Source organism: Lepidochelys olivacea, assembly GCF_965140295.1.
Source record: "Lepidochelys olivacea isolate rLepOli2 genome assembly, chromosome: 23".
Classification (NCBI taxonomy): Eukaryota; Metazoa; Chordata; order Testudines; family Cheloniidae; genus Lepidochelys; species Lepidochelys olivacea.
The window spans coordinates 10306656-10321676 of record NC_140433.1 but is presented as its reverse complement, the minus strand read 5'-3'; the positions used below and the strand labels follow the sequence as shown (position 1 = coordinate 10321676).

Genomic DNA, 15021 nt, shown 5'->3' with positions numbered 1-15021 from the left:
AAGGCCAGCCATGCCCGGCAGAGGCGGCAGATGAAGTCAGGCATGGTTGACCATATATGTGCATGCAGCCACGTGGTCTGTCAGTCACAGGCATGTGTGGGCTGTTGTGAGCGGATGGCTCTTCATGGGGGAGATCAGGTCCAACATGGCATGAAAACATGCTTCCAGGAGGAAGGCGTTGGCCCACATGGAGTCAACAACTGCTCCGATAAACTCTATGTGCTGGACTGGCATTAATGTGGACTTTTATGTGTTTATTAACAGGCTCAGGTTGCTGCAGGTGGACTGCACCTGCTACAGAGATCTGCCCAAGAATTGCAGGGTTTAGCCCAGAGCTACTATGTCCAGGACCCAGTGGTCTGACTTAACCTGCGACCAGGCCGAACGGAAGAGAGAGGCAGTTGAAGAAAAGATGGATAGGATCTGGTAGACTGACTGGGGTGACGCTCTCGGCACACCCTTAAAATGATCGCTTCTGGCCCCCAAGGTGTTAGGCAGGACCAGGCTGCGTGGGCGAGCAGAAGGAAGAAAGGTAGCGGTGACTAAAACTAGTGGCCCTTCTTGTAGAGCCTTGATGTGGTTGCCAGGGTCTTGAAGGCGGCAGTGGATAGAAGGGCTTTCTGGCTAATTGTGGCATGTGCATGCCCAACAAGTGAAGGGTAGCTCTAATGTCTTCAACCCGTGCAGCCTGGCATCTGTTTGATCAGAGAACAGACCAACTCCATCAAAAGGGAGGTCCTGAACTGAGGTCTGCATCTCCTGGGAGAGGCCCACCGTCTGGAGCCAGGAGTTGCGTCACATGATCACTGTCGATGTGACCATCCTTGCTGCCACGGCCACCGCATCCCATTCCATCTGGAGGGAACATCTGGCCGCCGTAGTACCCTCATCTAATAGGGTGCCAAACTCTTGGGCCAGACCCTGAGGGACGGAGTCCTGGAACTTTCTGAGACCATCCCAGAGATTAAAATTGTACCGGCCCAACAGGGCATGATGCTTTACCACCTGGAATTGCAGGCTGGTGGTTGAGTAAACTTTTCTCCCAAACAAATCGAGTTTCTTGGCCTCTTTGTGTTTGGCAGACAAGGAGGTATAACCTGCTTGTCCTTCTCGTTGGTCGCAGAAACAACCAGCGAGCCCAGGGGTGGGTATAAAAGGTATTTAAAACCTTTGGCCAGCACAAAATCCATTTTCTCAGCCTGTTTCGAGGTGGGAGGGATGGAGGAAGGGGTCTGCCACAGGGCCTTGGCTATTTTGAGAACCCCCTCTGTCAAGGTTCCTTCCTCATTCTGAACTCTAGGGTACAGATGTGGGGACCCACATGAAAGACCCCCTAAGATTATTCTTACCAGCTTAGGTTAAAAACTTCCCCAAGGTACAAACTTTGCCTTGTCCTTGAACAGTATGCTGCCACCACCAAGCGTTTTAAACAAAGAACAGGGAAAGAGACCACTTGGAGTCCTATCCCCTCAAAATATCACCCTAAGCCCTACACCCCCTTTCTGTGAAAGGCTTGATAATAATATCCTCACCAATTGGTACAAGTGAACACCAGACCCACACACTTGGATCTTAAGAACAATGAAAAATCAATCAGGTTCTTAAAAGAAGAATTTTATTTAAAGAAAAGGTAAAATAATCACTGCTGTAAAATCAGGATGGTAAAAAGATTCAAAACATAGGGTAATCAGATTCAAAACATAGAGAATCCCTCTAGGCAAAACCTTAAGTTACAAAAAGACACAAAAACAGGAATACTCATTCCCTCCAGCACAGCTTATTTTACAAGCCATTAAACAAAAGAAAATCTAACGCATTTTCTAACTAGATTATTCACTTTACAGGAGTCGTAAGACTTACATTCCTGATCTGTTCCCAGCAAAAGCATCACACGGACAGACAAAAGCCTTCCCCCCACCTCCAGATTTGAAAGTATCTTGTCTCTTCATTGGTCATTTGGGTCAGGTGCCAGCCAGGTTACCTGAGCTTTTTTAACCCTTTACAGGTAAAAGGATTTTGCCTCTAGCCAGGAGGGATTTTATAGCACTGTATACAGAAAGATGGTTACCCTTCCCTTTATATTTATGACACCCTCATACACAGGCAGGGAGACCACGCGTGGGCATACAGGCTGAGAGGACATTGAAGAGGGTGTTCTCCTATTCTGCCATCTCCTGCACCTTGAGCCCCAAGTTCTCAGCCACATGCCAGAGAAGGGCTTGATGCTCCCTGAAGTCATCCGGTGGGCTAGCTCTCGAAGGTCCCACAACCGCCTCATCTGGGGATGACGAGGAAGACTGGATCACTGGTGGGGTTGCCAGGGTCTCGGCCACTGTCAGAGGAGGCTTGGGGTGGGCACAGATTCCTCCACCCCAACCTTGGAACCAGGTCCAGTGCTGGTGGGGCTGCCGACTGATGCTCAGATGCTGCCTCCAAAGAGTGCTGTGAAGGGGGCATCATCATGACAGGTACATTCCATGCGCTCCGATAAGGCCACTGTCCTGGCCATTGCCCATGCTGCCACTGTGGTGCTGTGAATGAGGGAGTGGGATCCAGTGCCCAGTCATGGCAATGGGACCTGGGCGATGGGCTGAACTGGCCCTCTGTACCAGAGGAATCACCTTCCGGTGACCAGGGAGGAGCTGTCAACACCTGCATTTGCTTACTGGTCGTGGCCACTGGCAACTGTTGACCAGGTGTAATTGACAGTGATGGGACCAGGGAGAGGTGACTCATGCTGGGGAGACCGGTGCCAGGGAGACCAGTGCCGAGATGAGGAATGTTCCCATTGTGCCGGCAATCGGAACTGACGCCTGGAGAATGACCGGCGAGATGATGAGCAGTGCTGTAAATAGTGTTGAAGAAAAGTTAGCACATGTGACTCCATTTTGGTTTGGGGCCCACCATTGTTTAAATGCCAGCACATCATACACCAGGCGGAGTGATCCTTAGATACTGAATCCCTGTGAAAATCCTCCTCCTTGTCTCCAGCCTGCCTTGACTCCCAGTATCTGGTTTTTATCAGTCTCTAACTCCCTGTCTCTTGGCCTTGATGTGAGGCCTCCCATCCTGATAATGAAGGTTACTGATGCATGGCTTTAGGACCATGCTGTGTAATTAACATACTGGTATAGCACGAGGAATGCACCAAGCAGGGATAGGTGGTAGATAAGACAAGGGTTTGTTTATTGGCTAAGGTTTCCGATGCACGAGGGCAACATGCTTTGCTAAAAAGCATATAACCTTTGTATAATCTGTATTCAGGGTCCCCTCCTGGCTAGCAGGGGGGCACCACACTCGCGCGTAATAAACTTAGTGTCTTTTGGGAACTCTGCAGTTGTGGTCTTTGTTTACGTGCCTCAGCCTAGATTCGAACTGTGCGTGACCTATCAGGTATAATTCGCAGCATTGGTGTGCGTGTCCTACCAGGTGTAATTCATAGCATTTGTGTGCGTGTCCTACAAGGTATAATTCGCAGCAGTTGTGTGCGTGTCCTCTCAGGTGTAATTCGTAACAGTTTTAGCGACCACGAAGGGACTCTAGGCTCGCCCCAACAAGCGAGACTACACTCCTCCTCTCGGACAGCTCCAGCCGGCACAGGGTGAGTTCGCCTTTGAGAACTCCGAGGAGGGGGTGTGTGAGCGGTTGCTTAGGCGATAAGGTGGCATATTTGGTGTCCTTTTGGTAGCCCATTATGGGTTCTGGGCAGAGTGTAAGTAAGGGGACCCCTTTGGCTGAAATTCTTGAGAATTGGGGGAATATTTCTGGTACCCATGGGTTAGGTAAAAAAAAAAAGCTGTAATCTTGTGCAAGGTTGAGTGGCCAGCACTAACAACTCAAACACCTTTTGACTGGCCACCGGATGGTTCCTTTGCTGGGGAAAAATTAACAGCGCCTAGGACAAGGCTGGAAAACAAAGCTCCAGCCCAGATGGATTATTGGTATGTATGGGACAACTGGGCTTATGCGCATGCGAAAGGACATCCTCTTTCCTCCTCCTTTTCTTATTCATCTCAGGGGTCTCCAGCCCCGCTCTGTGCTATGCCTGCTTCTGCCCCTCCTCCGGCTTACCCTCGGCTTTCTGACTTATGCCTGTCACCTCCTTGCTTGCCAATTAGCCGTGCTTTCTGTCCAGGTGACAAGCCTCATGGGGGGAGGACTCGGGTAGCTCTTGTAAGTGAAAATATTTAAGAAAAGAGATCAGGAGGGTGGGGGCTAGTTAAGAAGCCCACCCACCTTGTTAATTTGGTAGTGAAACAAAGCTGGTGCTCATGGAAGGGACAGTTCAGAGAAAAAAAACAGGATCGGGCCCAAGCGGGCAGGCAACAGATAGAGAGATTGGAAAACAGGTTGGAAACTTGGAGGGCATAGTGAAAAAAGAGGAGTAAATAATTACAGGAATGGAAAACGTAAATCCCGGAATAATACTTGTAATGGTAAAATCTAAGTTAATTGGGTGTCGTTTTGGGAAATAAGCAAGTGATTTAAGAAAGGATAGTAAGACGTTAACTCTGTAGTTGCTGGAAAGAATTAAGCAGTTGAACTTTGTAAAATACTGGAAAGAAAAAGAATTCTTGGTTTCTTTGCAGCCATTTTGGAAAAAATGGGCCCTTTTCCAAAGAAATCCAATTATACAGTGCTACTTATTTAATACCTTATTAGGCTCCAAGGGGCTACAATAGGTGGTGTCTTCCTTTTCAGGTCACTGTGTGTTTGACAGCAAGAGTTAAAGGTAAAAGGCAATCAAAAGTCTGGTAAAGTTTATTGTGCCCTTTTTAAAGTAAGAATCTTTAACCTGTGGATCCAAAAGCAAGCCGGAAAGCATTTGTTTCAATGTAAATTACCTAACTGATAAGGTAGAGGCCACTGAAACCTGGGCTGCCTATAAAACAAATACAAGAAAATATGGGTAATTCCTCTGTTTTGCCTGCAATTAACAAGGGTGTCTGTATAAAAAGGAAATATTTTAAGCAATGACTGACTGCCCAAAAGGGGTAGATCTGTGGGTTTTTTTGTCTTTCAAAAAATCAGAGAAAACTGATGCCAGCTGAAAAGCAATTCAACATCTCATAAATTTACTGGCACAATAGGAATTCTGTTCTGTGTTCTATGTCCTGTCTTGTGGTGTTTGTCTTGTGGCCAGAATTGCTGTGTTTAATTTTTCATAGGACAGGTTTCAGAGTAACAGCCGTGTTAGTCTGTATTCGCAAAAAGAAAAGGAGCACTTGTGGCACCTTAGAGACTAACCAATTTATTTGAGCATGAGCTTTCGTGAGCTACAGCTCACTTCATCGGATGCATCCGATGAAGTGAGCTGTAGCTCACGAAAGCTCATGCTCAAATAAATTGGTTAGTCTCTAAGGTGCCACAAGTACTCCTTTTCTTTTTTCATAGGACAGTTTAGTTTAAAACTAAATAGAAGGGTTAAATCAAAATGCAGATACTCATTTTATTCAACTTGGAATATATACTAAAGTTTAATACATTTGCTTAAGTAAAAAAAAAAAAATTCATTGGCCAGATCTTTTAATTAAAAAAAATTGTTGTTAAAATTTGCACACCAACAGTCTTTGGAAGCAAGGACATGAAAGGTTAACCCACTCCCCATATTATACATGGGATCCTTCTGGCTACCTCACATTTCTAGCCAGAGGGCTGGGGAGGGAGGAAAGCTATTGGACACCAGAGGTTGTACCAAGTGGACTCCTCAAAAGTGGGTGTGCTTGTCCTGGCTTGTTGCTCCACAGCTCTGTAAAAAAGTCATTTTTCTAAAAGGGTGTATGTGGCGTACATTAAACAATAAGACTAAAGTGCTGTATAATGGGCAATGTAAATGTGTTCCTTTTTAAACAAAGGTGTATAAGTAAAAAGTGAAAGTTTCCTTTGCAGGTTAATAAAAGCCAAGAAGGGGGAAAAAAAATAAAACGGAGGACAAGCTAATTCAACGCTGTAGCTGGCAGGCTCGGTCCAAAGATAAGACACTGGCCTGCCGAAGGACACTACTCACAACTAGGATTTGGCTAACAGCCAAGAGAGAGGGGGGCTTGAATGTGCCCAAGCAGCTGTGAGATGTGCAACACACTGCCAGACATTAATGAAATGTGTTAGGTCTCTGTATTTACAGGGAAAAGAAGTCCTGCTTCAAGAATCCTGAGCAAACCTGCCATTTGTTAAAACCAGGTAACTGGGTCTACATAAAGGTCCATCAACAAAAGACTACTCTGGCCCCATGCTGGAAAGGCCCTTATTAAGTCCTGCTAACTACCAACACCGCTGTGAAGTGCCAAGGACTGACTGCCTGGACCCATGCTTCTTACTGCAGAAAGACCCCTCCACCTCGAGATGACTTCACTTCGACTACTGATCAGCCTGTCCCTCCTTCTGGGTTTTTTTTTCTTTCCTCCTTTTGGACAGCAGGAAAAAAAACAAGGTGAAGTGCTAGTAACCTCTCCCTTGTCCACTGACAAAGCTAACCTGCATTCAGTATTTGCTAAAGAAACCAAAGCACTACAGGGTGACGTCCTAGTAACCTCGCCCCTGTATAATGCAAAACCATGACTGTTCCAAAAAAAAAGAAGAAACGCCTGCTCTGCTAAAACCACCAAAATCCAAGGGTTCCTGACTGCAAAAGACACTGAGAATTGGCCTTGATGGCAAAGACGAAGCATTGTACATTGGCAGGGAGGAAGTTGCGGGATGTATTCTTGGGAATGTGAAGTAAAGTGGTGGGGTGGGTTTATTCCAGAGGCTGGAACCTGTGCTTGTAGGCAAGTATAAATACCAAAAACGCCTTACAGCCACGAACATTACTCCCACCATCTGCCACCACTCCTTTGCAGGTAAAGGTTCCTGGATCCATCATAGCTACGTTAAGTTGGCACTGGGACCCCCACCTGACCCTGACAAGCCATTGAACAAGCCACTTCACGAATAAACACCACGACCAACCCATGGACTAAGCTTTCCAGCTACTGGGACCTTCACAGCCCACCATGACTTTTTGTGTTCCTGTTTATTGGACTTACATTGGGGATAGTGGTTTTTATATGGTATAAAGGAGGATGCCGACATTGGTATGGTTTGCCTGGGGGGTTTCTCTCCCTATTCCCAAGTCCAGTACAAGGATGGGAGGGCAATAGCTTCTTGAATTTAACCCGCTCTATCAAACAAGATGTAAATCGAACGCAGTGTTGGATTGGTATTCATACCCCCACATATTTAGGTCAGGGGGTCCTGTTGGTAGGGGTAGCTATCCCCCTTAATCGAACACTCCAAACTAAGCTATGGGCAAACACTACATTTAACTGGAATGTTACAATCCAAATATGGTCTATTGATATGGTGGGCCAGGGTAATTATGCTTTATGTGTGTCACGACATAAGGCCATAGAAAATACAGTTTTTGTAGGGAATTTTGTGGGGTGCAAGGACACCACCCAAATCAGCTCTGGTGCGGGAGGCCCCTCTACCTACTCCAGGACCCTGTGGCCAGTCTCTGAGAGGTCTGGCTGGTATTGGTTATGCAATCACACAGCCTATAAGGTTCTCCCAGCAGGATGGTGTGGTACATGTACCTTAGGGGCTATAGTACCCGCCGTGACAGTACACCAGAACCTGACCTGGGGAGAGATCCGCAATCTAGTATGGAGGGACAGACGAAGTATTCCTTTAAACCCCCTTTCTTATCGGCCCAAAGGCTTTCACTCCTTTGTGCGCTGGTTTCTGCCATGGTTGGGAGTAAGCGAGCTGGAAAAAGCTATAGTTAACATTTCAGCTGCTTTGAAACTAATGGCAAATGCTACTGCAGATGCTCTATCTGCCCTTCAAATTGAAGTCACCCAGCTATCCCAAACTACATTGCAAAACTGCCTAGCCCTGGATTATCTCCTTGCAAATCAGGGCGGGGTTTGTGCTCTGGTCAACTCAAGCTGTTGTGTATTTGTAAATCAGCACCATAGGGTGGAAACTGACATCCACATCCTCAAGCAACAGGCAGCCCTATTCCACCACATCAGTCTCGACACGACCAGCGCCGGATTCCAGGAGGTCTGGGACTGGCTCACCTCATGGCTACCAGATGTGGGGACTTGGGGATGGCGTACTTTGTATTTACTTTTTTTGACTGTTATTGTTTTTGCGTTATTTTTTGTATGCCTACAATGCTGCAGTATGTGCTGTCGGTACCTGAGCGCGGTTACTCAGACCCAATATAGCTTACTGACATACAAAAAGAAAGGGAGGACTGTTAAGGAAAAGTTAGCACATGTGAATCCATTTTGGTTTGGGGCCCACCATTGTTTAAATGCCAGCACATCATACACCAGGAGGAGTGACCCTTAGATACTGAATCCCTGTGAAAATCCTCCTCCTTGTCTCCAGCCTGCCTTGACTCCCAGTATCTGGTTTTTATCAGTCTCTAACTCCCTGTCTCTTGGCCTTGATGTGAGGCCTCCCATCCTGATAATAAAGGTTACTGATGCATGGCTTTAGGACCATGCTGTGTAATTAACATACTGGTATAGCACGGGGAATGCACCAAGCAGGGGTAGGTGGTAGATAAGACAAGGGTTTGTTTATTGGCTAAGGTTTCCGATGCATGAGGGCAACATGCTTTGCTAAAAAGCATATAACCTTTGTATAATCTGTATTCAGGGTCCCCTCCTGGCTAGCAGGGGGGCAGCACGCTCGAGCGTAATAAACTTAGTGTCTTTTGGGAACTCTGCAGTTGTGGACTTTATGTGCCTCAGCCTTGATTCGAACTGTGCGTGACCTACCAGGTATAATTCACAGCATTGGTGTGAGTGTCCTCTCAGGTGTAATTCATAACAATAGTAACAGAAGTGTTGACCCTATGCTGGTGAGTAACACCGCGGGGATCTAGACATCAGCCTGGGCAACTGACTTGGACTTGCCCCGGGATTCTTGATGCGGCAGAGTAGATTGTCATCTTCTGTCCAGTGACTGGCAGTGTTCCCCTGTCTCCTGAGGGGTCTGAATGGCAGGCTTGTCCTCAGGCTGAATGGCAGCCTCACCTCAGTCCCTGGAAAAATCATGGAGCAGGTCCTCAAAGAATCAATCCTGAAGCACTTGCATGAGAGGAAAGTGATCAGGAACAGCCAGCATGGATTCACCAAGGGAAGGTCATGCCTGACTAATCTAATCGCCTTTTATGATGAGATTACTGGTTCTGTGGATGAAAGGAAAGCAGTGGATGTATTGTTTCTTGACTTTAGCAAAGCTTTTGACACGGTCTCCCACAGTATTCTTGTCAGCAAGTTAAGGAAGTATGGGCTGGATGAATGCACTATAAGGTGGGTAGAAAGCTGGCTAGATTGTCGGGCTCAACAGGTAGTGATCAATGGCTCCATGTCTAGTTGGCAGCCGGTATCAAGTGGAGTGCCCCAAGGGTCGGTCCTGGGGCCGGTTTTCTTCAATATCTTCATAAATGATCTGGAGGATGGTGTGGATTGCACTCTCAGCAAATTTGGGGATGATACTAAACTGGGAGGAGTGGTAGATACGCTGGAGGGGAGGGATAGGATACAGAAGGACCTAGACAAATTGGAGGATTGGGCCAAAAGAAATCTGATGAGGTTCAATAAGGATAAGTGCAGGGTCCTGCACTTAGGATGGAAGAATCCAATGCACCGCTACAGACTAGGGACCGAATGGCTAGGCAGCAGTTCTACAGAAAAGGACCTAGGGGTGACAGTGGACGAGAAGCTGGATATGAGTCAGCAGTGTGCCCTTGTTGCCAAGAAGGCCAATGGCATTTTGGGATGTATAAGTAGGGGCATAGTGAGCAGATCGAGGGATGTGATCGTTCCCCTCTATTTGACATTGGTGAGGCCTCATCTGGAGTACTGTGTCCAGTTTTGGGCTCCACACTACAAGAAGGATGTGGATAAATTGGAGAGGGTCCAGCGAAGGGCAACAAAAATGATTAGGGGTCTAGAACACATGACTTATGAGGAGAGGCTGAGGGAGCTGGGATTGTTTAGCCTGCAGAAGAGAAGAATGAGGGGGGATTTGATAGCTGCTTTCAACTACCTGAAAGGGGGTTCCAAAGAGGATGGCTTTAGACTGTTCTCAATGGTAGCAGATGACAGAACGAGGAGTAATGGTCTCAAGTTGCAGTGGGGGAGGTTTAGATTGGATATTAGGAAAAACTTTTTCACTAAGAGGGTGGTGAAACACTGGAATGCGTTACCTAGGGAGGTGGTAGAATCTCCTTCCTTAGAGGTTTTTAAAGTCAGGCTTGACAAAGCCCTGGCTGGGATGATTTAATTGGGAATTGGTCCTGCTTCGAGCAGGGGGTTGGACTAGATGACCTTCAGGGGTCCCTTCCAACCCTGATATTCTATGATTCTTGGGGAGCCTTAGCCGGGTCTGTGGCACCGAGGTTGTCAATGGCGCAGATGGAGACCTGTGCTCTCTCTGCACTTGGGGGGCCTGGGATGATGATGGTGCAGGCAGGGGTATGGGTCCTATATGCTGCCGGGACTCGGTGGTGGACCTTTAAGGGGGCTGGGAGCCCCCATGGGGAGGCACAATTGTGTGGCTCTGGAGTAGCCTTGCAGCCAGGCCCGGGTCCCTTAGTAGATGACCCCTGGGACTTCTTGCTCGGTGCTGGGGAGCCCTTCTTGGCCTTTTTCTTCAGCAACAGCGATAGCAAACAGTGCCAAGAGGAACCGGGTGCATGTGGTATGCTGTGCACGGAGACCGCACTGCTTGGTGCAACCTGCCTGGATGGCTTGGAAACTGGGCAGAGGGCGGACTCCATCAGAAGAGTCCTGAGGCAGATATCCAGCTCCTTTTGGATGCAGGGCCAGAAGTTTTTGGAGATCCAGCACCCATCCTTAACGTGTCATTCCCCCCAAGCACTTAAGGCAGCTGCTATGGAGGTCACTCATAGGCATAGACCTGTTGCAGTCTGAGCAGGCCATAAACCCGGAAAACTGGGGCATGCCCTGCCTGGGGCAAAGTCCCTGTGGGACCCTAACTACTTAACTGCTCTATGTTTTTTGCCACCCCAAGCAAAAAAAAAATTTGGCTGCCCCCTCAACCCCCTTTTTTTTGTGGCTTTTACACATTTGCACTTTGCAATTTTTTTTTTGACTGTTTAAAATTTTTTTTAAAATGAAAACAGAGAAGTTGTAGTTAGTGAAATAAAACAATTTCCTACTAATGTACTCATTTAATTTTAACAAAATCACAATTACAAACAATTTGGGTTCAACTATACACTGTAATGAAAAACATTAGTGCCTTCTGGTGCACCCAGTTTCTCATAAATTAAAAGAATTTATATGAACGGATTTTTTCTGGTTTTTATACTTGCATAGTCTTTTAATAATTTTGTGAAATCTACATTTTTTGCAATAGTGCTTTAAACTGAAATTAATGTGAGTCCTGACAAATGATTTTGAGACATGGTGGACCTCAAATAATTTTTTAGTAATTTCAGTTTTGAGAAACTGTGCTCACCAGAATCCACTGCTACTGGTAATGTTAAAAGAATGCAGAATGCTATAGCAGTATTTCGAGTGAAAAACACTTGCTATAAATTCTTGCTATAAATTCTAATACTTTTAGAGAACTGCTAGCTCTTGCTAAGCAAGAAAGGTGCTCCGACTGACCACCATAGGCAGTAAGAAGGAATTGAGAGGGCATAGGGATGAGCGCGACACTCCAGAGGGTGCGACAGCTGGCCCTAATGCTACTGCTAGGCAAAAATCTCCTATGATCGCACGCATGGTCGCTCGCACACCTAGAATGGAATCGACATTGTGATCACCCTCCCACTCTGTGATTAACAAGGGGCTAGGGCTGACCTAGGAAAAAAGGCCATAAAAGCCAGAGGCTAAGCAACCAAAGGGAGCTAGCAAACAGGGGACTGCAAACAGGGGAGTTTGAGAGGGAGGTTGTGGGAGTGAGACATAATATATTCACTATGGTTAGGAAGGGCCACATCACCAATGTTGCTCCTGTCTCTTGCACCTAAGCCTGTACCCAGACAGACCATCAAACCATGGATGCCTCTACCTAGATCCTGGTGTGGATTTGCAGAGACTGTGGCTTGCATTTCCCATTCACAGAAAGCCAGGCTGGGGGGGACCATCCAGTGTGAGAGGTGCCTGCTGGTGGAATCTCTCAAGAAGCAGATGGGAGAGCTACAGGAGGAGGGGCTAGGCTTAGGAGTATCCATGCACATGAGGAATTCATTGACAGTATTTATATGGAGACTTCCGAGGCTGAGGATGCTATCCAGCTAGGGTGGACTGCTGTCATGCCACCGTGGGAGGAGGAGATGGCTCTGTCACAGGGAGGACACTGGCTTCTGGTTACTTCTGGCAGTGCTTCACCCCACTCCCACCCCACCCACCATGGTGATGGAAAACAGATATGCTGCCCTGACAACGAGTGATGAGGAATCACCCCTAAAGGTGGAGGAGGTGGAGCCATGTACCCCCAAGGCTGGGAGGGTCATAGACACCACTCCCAGGAGGAAACAGAGTAGTGGTGGTTGGAGATTCTCTTCTAAGGGGGACAGCGGAACCCATCTGTCACCTTGACATGGCATCCTGGGAGGTATGTTGCCTGCCAGGGGCCCATATCCGAGATGTTATGGAGGGATTGTCGAGGATCACCTCTACTACCCCATGCTACTCATCCATGTGGGCGCTAATGATACTGCGAGGTATGACCCTCAGCAGATCAGAAGTGACTATCGGGCTCTCGGAGGAAAAGGTGAGGGAGTTGAGCGTGCAGGTGGAGTTCTCTTCGACCCTTCTGGTCAAGTATAGGGGCTCAAGTAGAGAAAGATGCATCCTGGAGGTGAATGGGGATGGGGAAGAAAAGGATGTGGGATGGGCAAGGAGCAGGGATGGGGAAGAGAAGGATGGGGAGGAGAAGGATGGGAGGGGAGAGGAGATGAAATGGCATGGGTGAGAAGAGGGAATGGTGAAGAAAAGGATGGGGGGATGGGAGAGGAGATGGAATGGGGGATGGGTGAGGAGAGGGGTTGGGGAGACAGGGAGAGGGAGAATGAGGGAGAGATATAGAGAGAGAGGAAAGAACAGGATGGAAACAGGACAAAGGAAGGGGGAAGGATATTGGAAGGACAGGGTGAAGGAGATAGACATAGGATGGAGGAGGGGGTGAGAGCCGAGACAGGGCCCTGGGGAGCTGCCCTTTGTGTCCCTGAGGTCTGCCTTCTGTGATCCCAGAGGTCTCCCCAACAAACCCCTAATCCAGAGCACAATAAAAGCCCACATCATCCCTACTCATGCCTGTCACATCCTCCTGGGGTGCCCCCTTGGGCTACCATCTCCCTTGTCATGGGGTAGGGATCCCCCATGGGTTGGCTCATAACAGTGACCTCCTGCAGCTGCTCAGAGAGGTTGTTGCCCTGTTCTTATGGGGAGGGGGGCCCCAGCCCCATCTCCTCCATCCATGAGCTATTGAAGATCTAGGCTGAGCAGTAGGGACCCAGGGTGACTCCTCACATCAAGGGGGATGTCACAGCGCAACAACTCACCCCTGCAGTGCCTCCTGCTGGTCTCTCAGGGAATTAGCTCGTCCAGCCTCTGGAGCGCCCTCTGCAGGCCGGTGTCTTGCTGCCACTGGCCCCCATGTCCCTCCCAGACCCCAGTGCCCCTTTCCCTGGGGTGCTGCCCCCTGGCAGTACCCCCCAGATCTCTGGGTCTCCCCTCCCCGGGGAGCCCCACCCCTTTCCCCACCTCACCTCACCTCAGCCTTTGGCTACTGCCAGTCACCATTAAGCCCCCACACACTGGGGCAGACTGCAGTGTATAAGCCAATTATCACAGGCAAGGAGGGTTTGGGCCTGCTGTCTCTGCCTACCCATGGGCTGCCCCCTGCAACCCAGTACCCATTTTTAAGGCTTCTGTATCAGGCCTACAGCCTGGGGGGGTTTCCAGGCCAGAGCTCCACAGCTCCTCTGGCCTTCCCCCAGTCCTGCTCCACTCCAGGTACTGTCTCAAGCTCCCCAGCAGCCAGGCCCATCTCCCTCCACAGCCAGAGGAGACTGTTTCTTGCCCACTGCCCTCTTATAAGGGCCAGCTGAGCCCTGATTGGGGCGAGGCCACAGCTGAACCTGCTTCCCCCAATCAGCCTGGGAACTGCTTGCTCCCAGCCACAGTTCCCCCCCTCCCCGGGGCTGTTTTAAGTCCTTTCAGGCCGGAATCAGGCTTACCTCGACCAGGTCCTGCACAAGGGAATGCCCTGCCCACCCTCCACCTCAGGCCCTCCGGACCTTTTCATTGGGCCCCTGCCCCGTGGACCCAATGGTCCCCCCGCCCCTTCTCCATGATCCGGCTGCACAACTTGCAGCCAGTTCGTTTCCAGACCGCGCCAAGGAAACACCTATACACACTCGTGCTCCACACCCTTCACATCCTCACCCTCGCGTCCCGCCCCAACACAAAGTGGCAGGACCTCCTGCCACCTCTAGAGGGTGAGGAGCCCCGGTGAGCCAGCAACCCTGGTCCCGAGGCCCACCGGGGATATGAGCTGTCGGCTCCTTCATGGGGCCGTGAGCCTGGGCGTGTATTTGGCACGGTTTACCCCTATCTGTTAGGATATAGATATTCAGGCCTGTCTGTAAAGGCCTATAAGAATGTAGGTATGTTTATCATTTAGCTAGTAACAGAGGTATACAAGAAAGAATCTGTGTAAGGACCTTCTCTCACTGTGGCAGTCTGAGGCCCTGTTCTTAGGCCAATGCCTTTGGCTAAGCAGCAGCAGCATAAGCTGGGAAGCGACTGGTCACCTCCTCACATTCCAAACTAAACTAGTCAATCTGGGGCTGTTAGGAAGGTGATCCAATCTATCACCTCCAGAGAAAGGGAAGAGCCTAGAAGATGTAAAAGGAAATTTAGGTTGATAGTTTTCTGTCTGGTAAGATCTCACTTATCAATAGACACAGCTGGGAAACCCTTATGTATTTATAGATGTAGTTGTGAAATCCTCACTTCTGTATTGTTTTGTCATTATAGT

At 48.6% G+C, this 15021-nt stretch overlaps 1 long non-coding RNA gene across 1 annotated transcript; it reads left to right on the top strand.

Moving 5' to 3' along the window:
• Window positions 1–2537: 2537 nt before the first annotated feature.
• On the top strand, window positions 2538–8717 carry LOC311511948. Its single transcript, XR_014709375.1, has 2 exons — window positions 2538–3601; window positions 5890–8717. It is a non-coding gene; the product is annotated as an uncharacterized lncRNA (long non-coding RNA).
• The last annotated feature ends 6304 nt before the right edge of the window (window positions 8718–15021 follow it).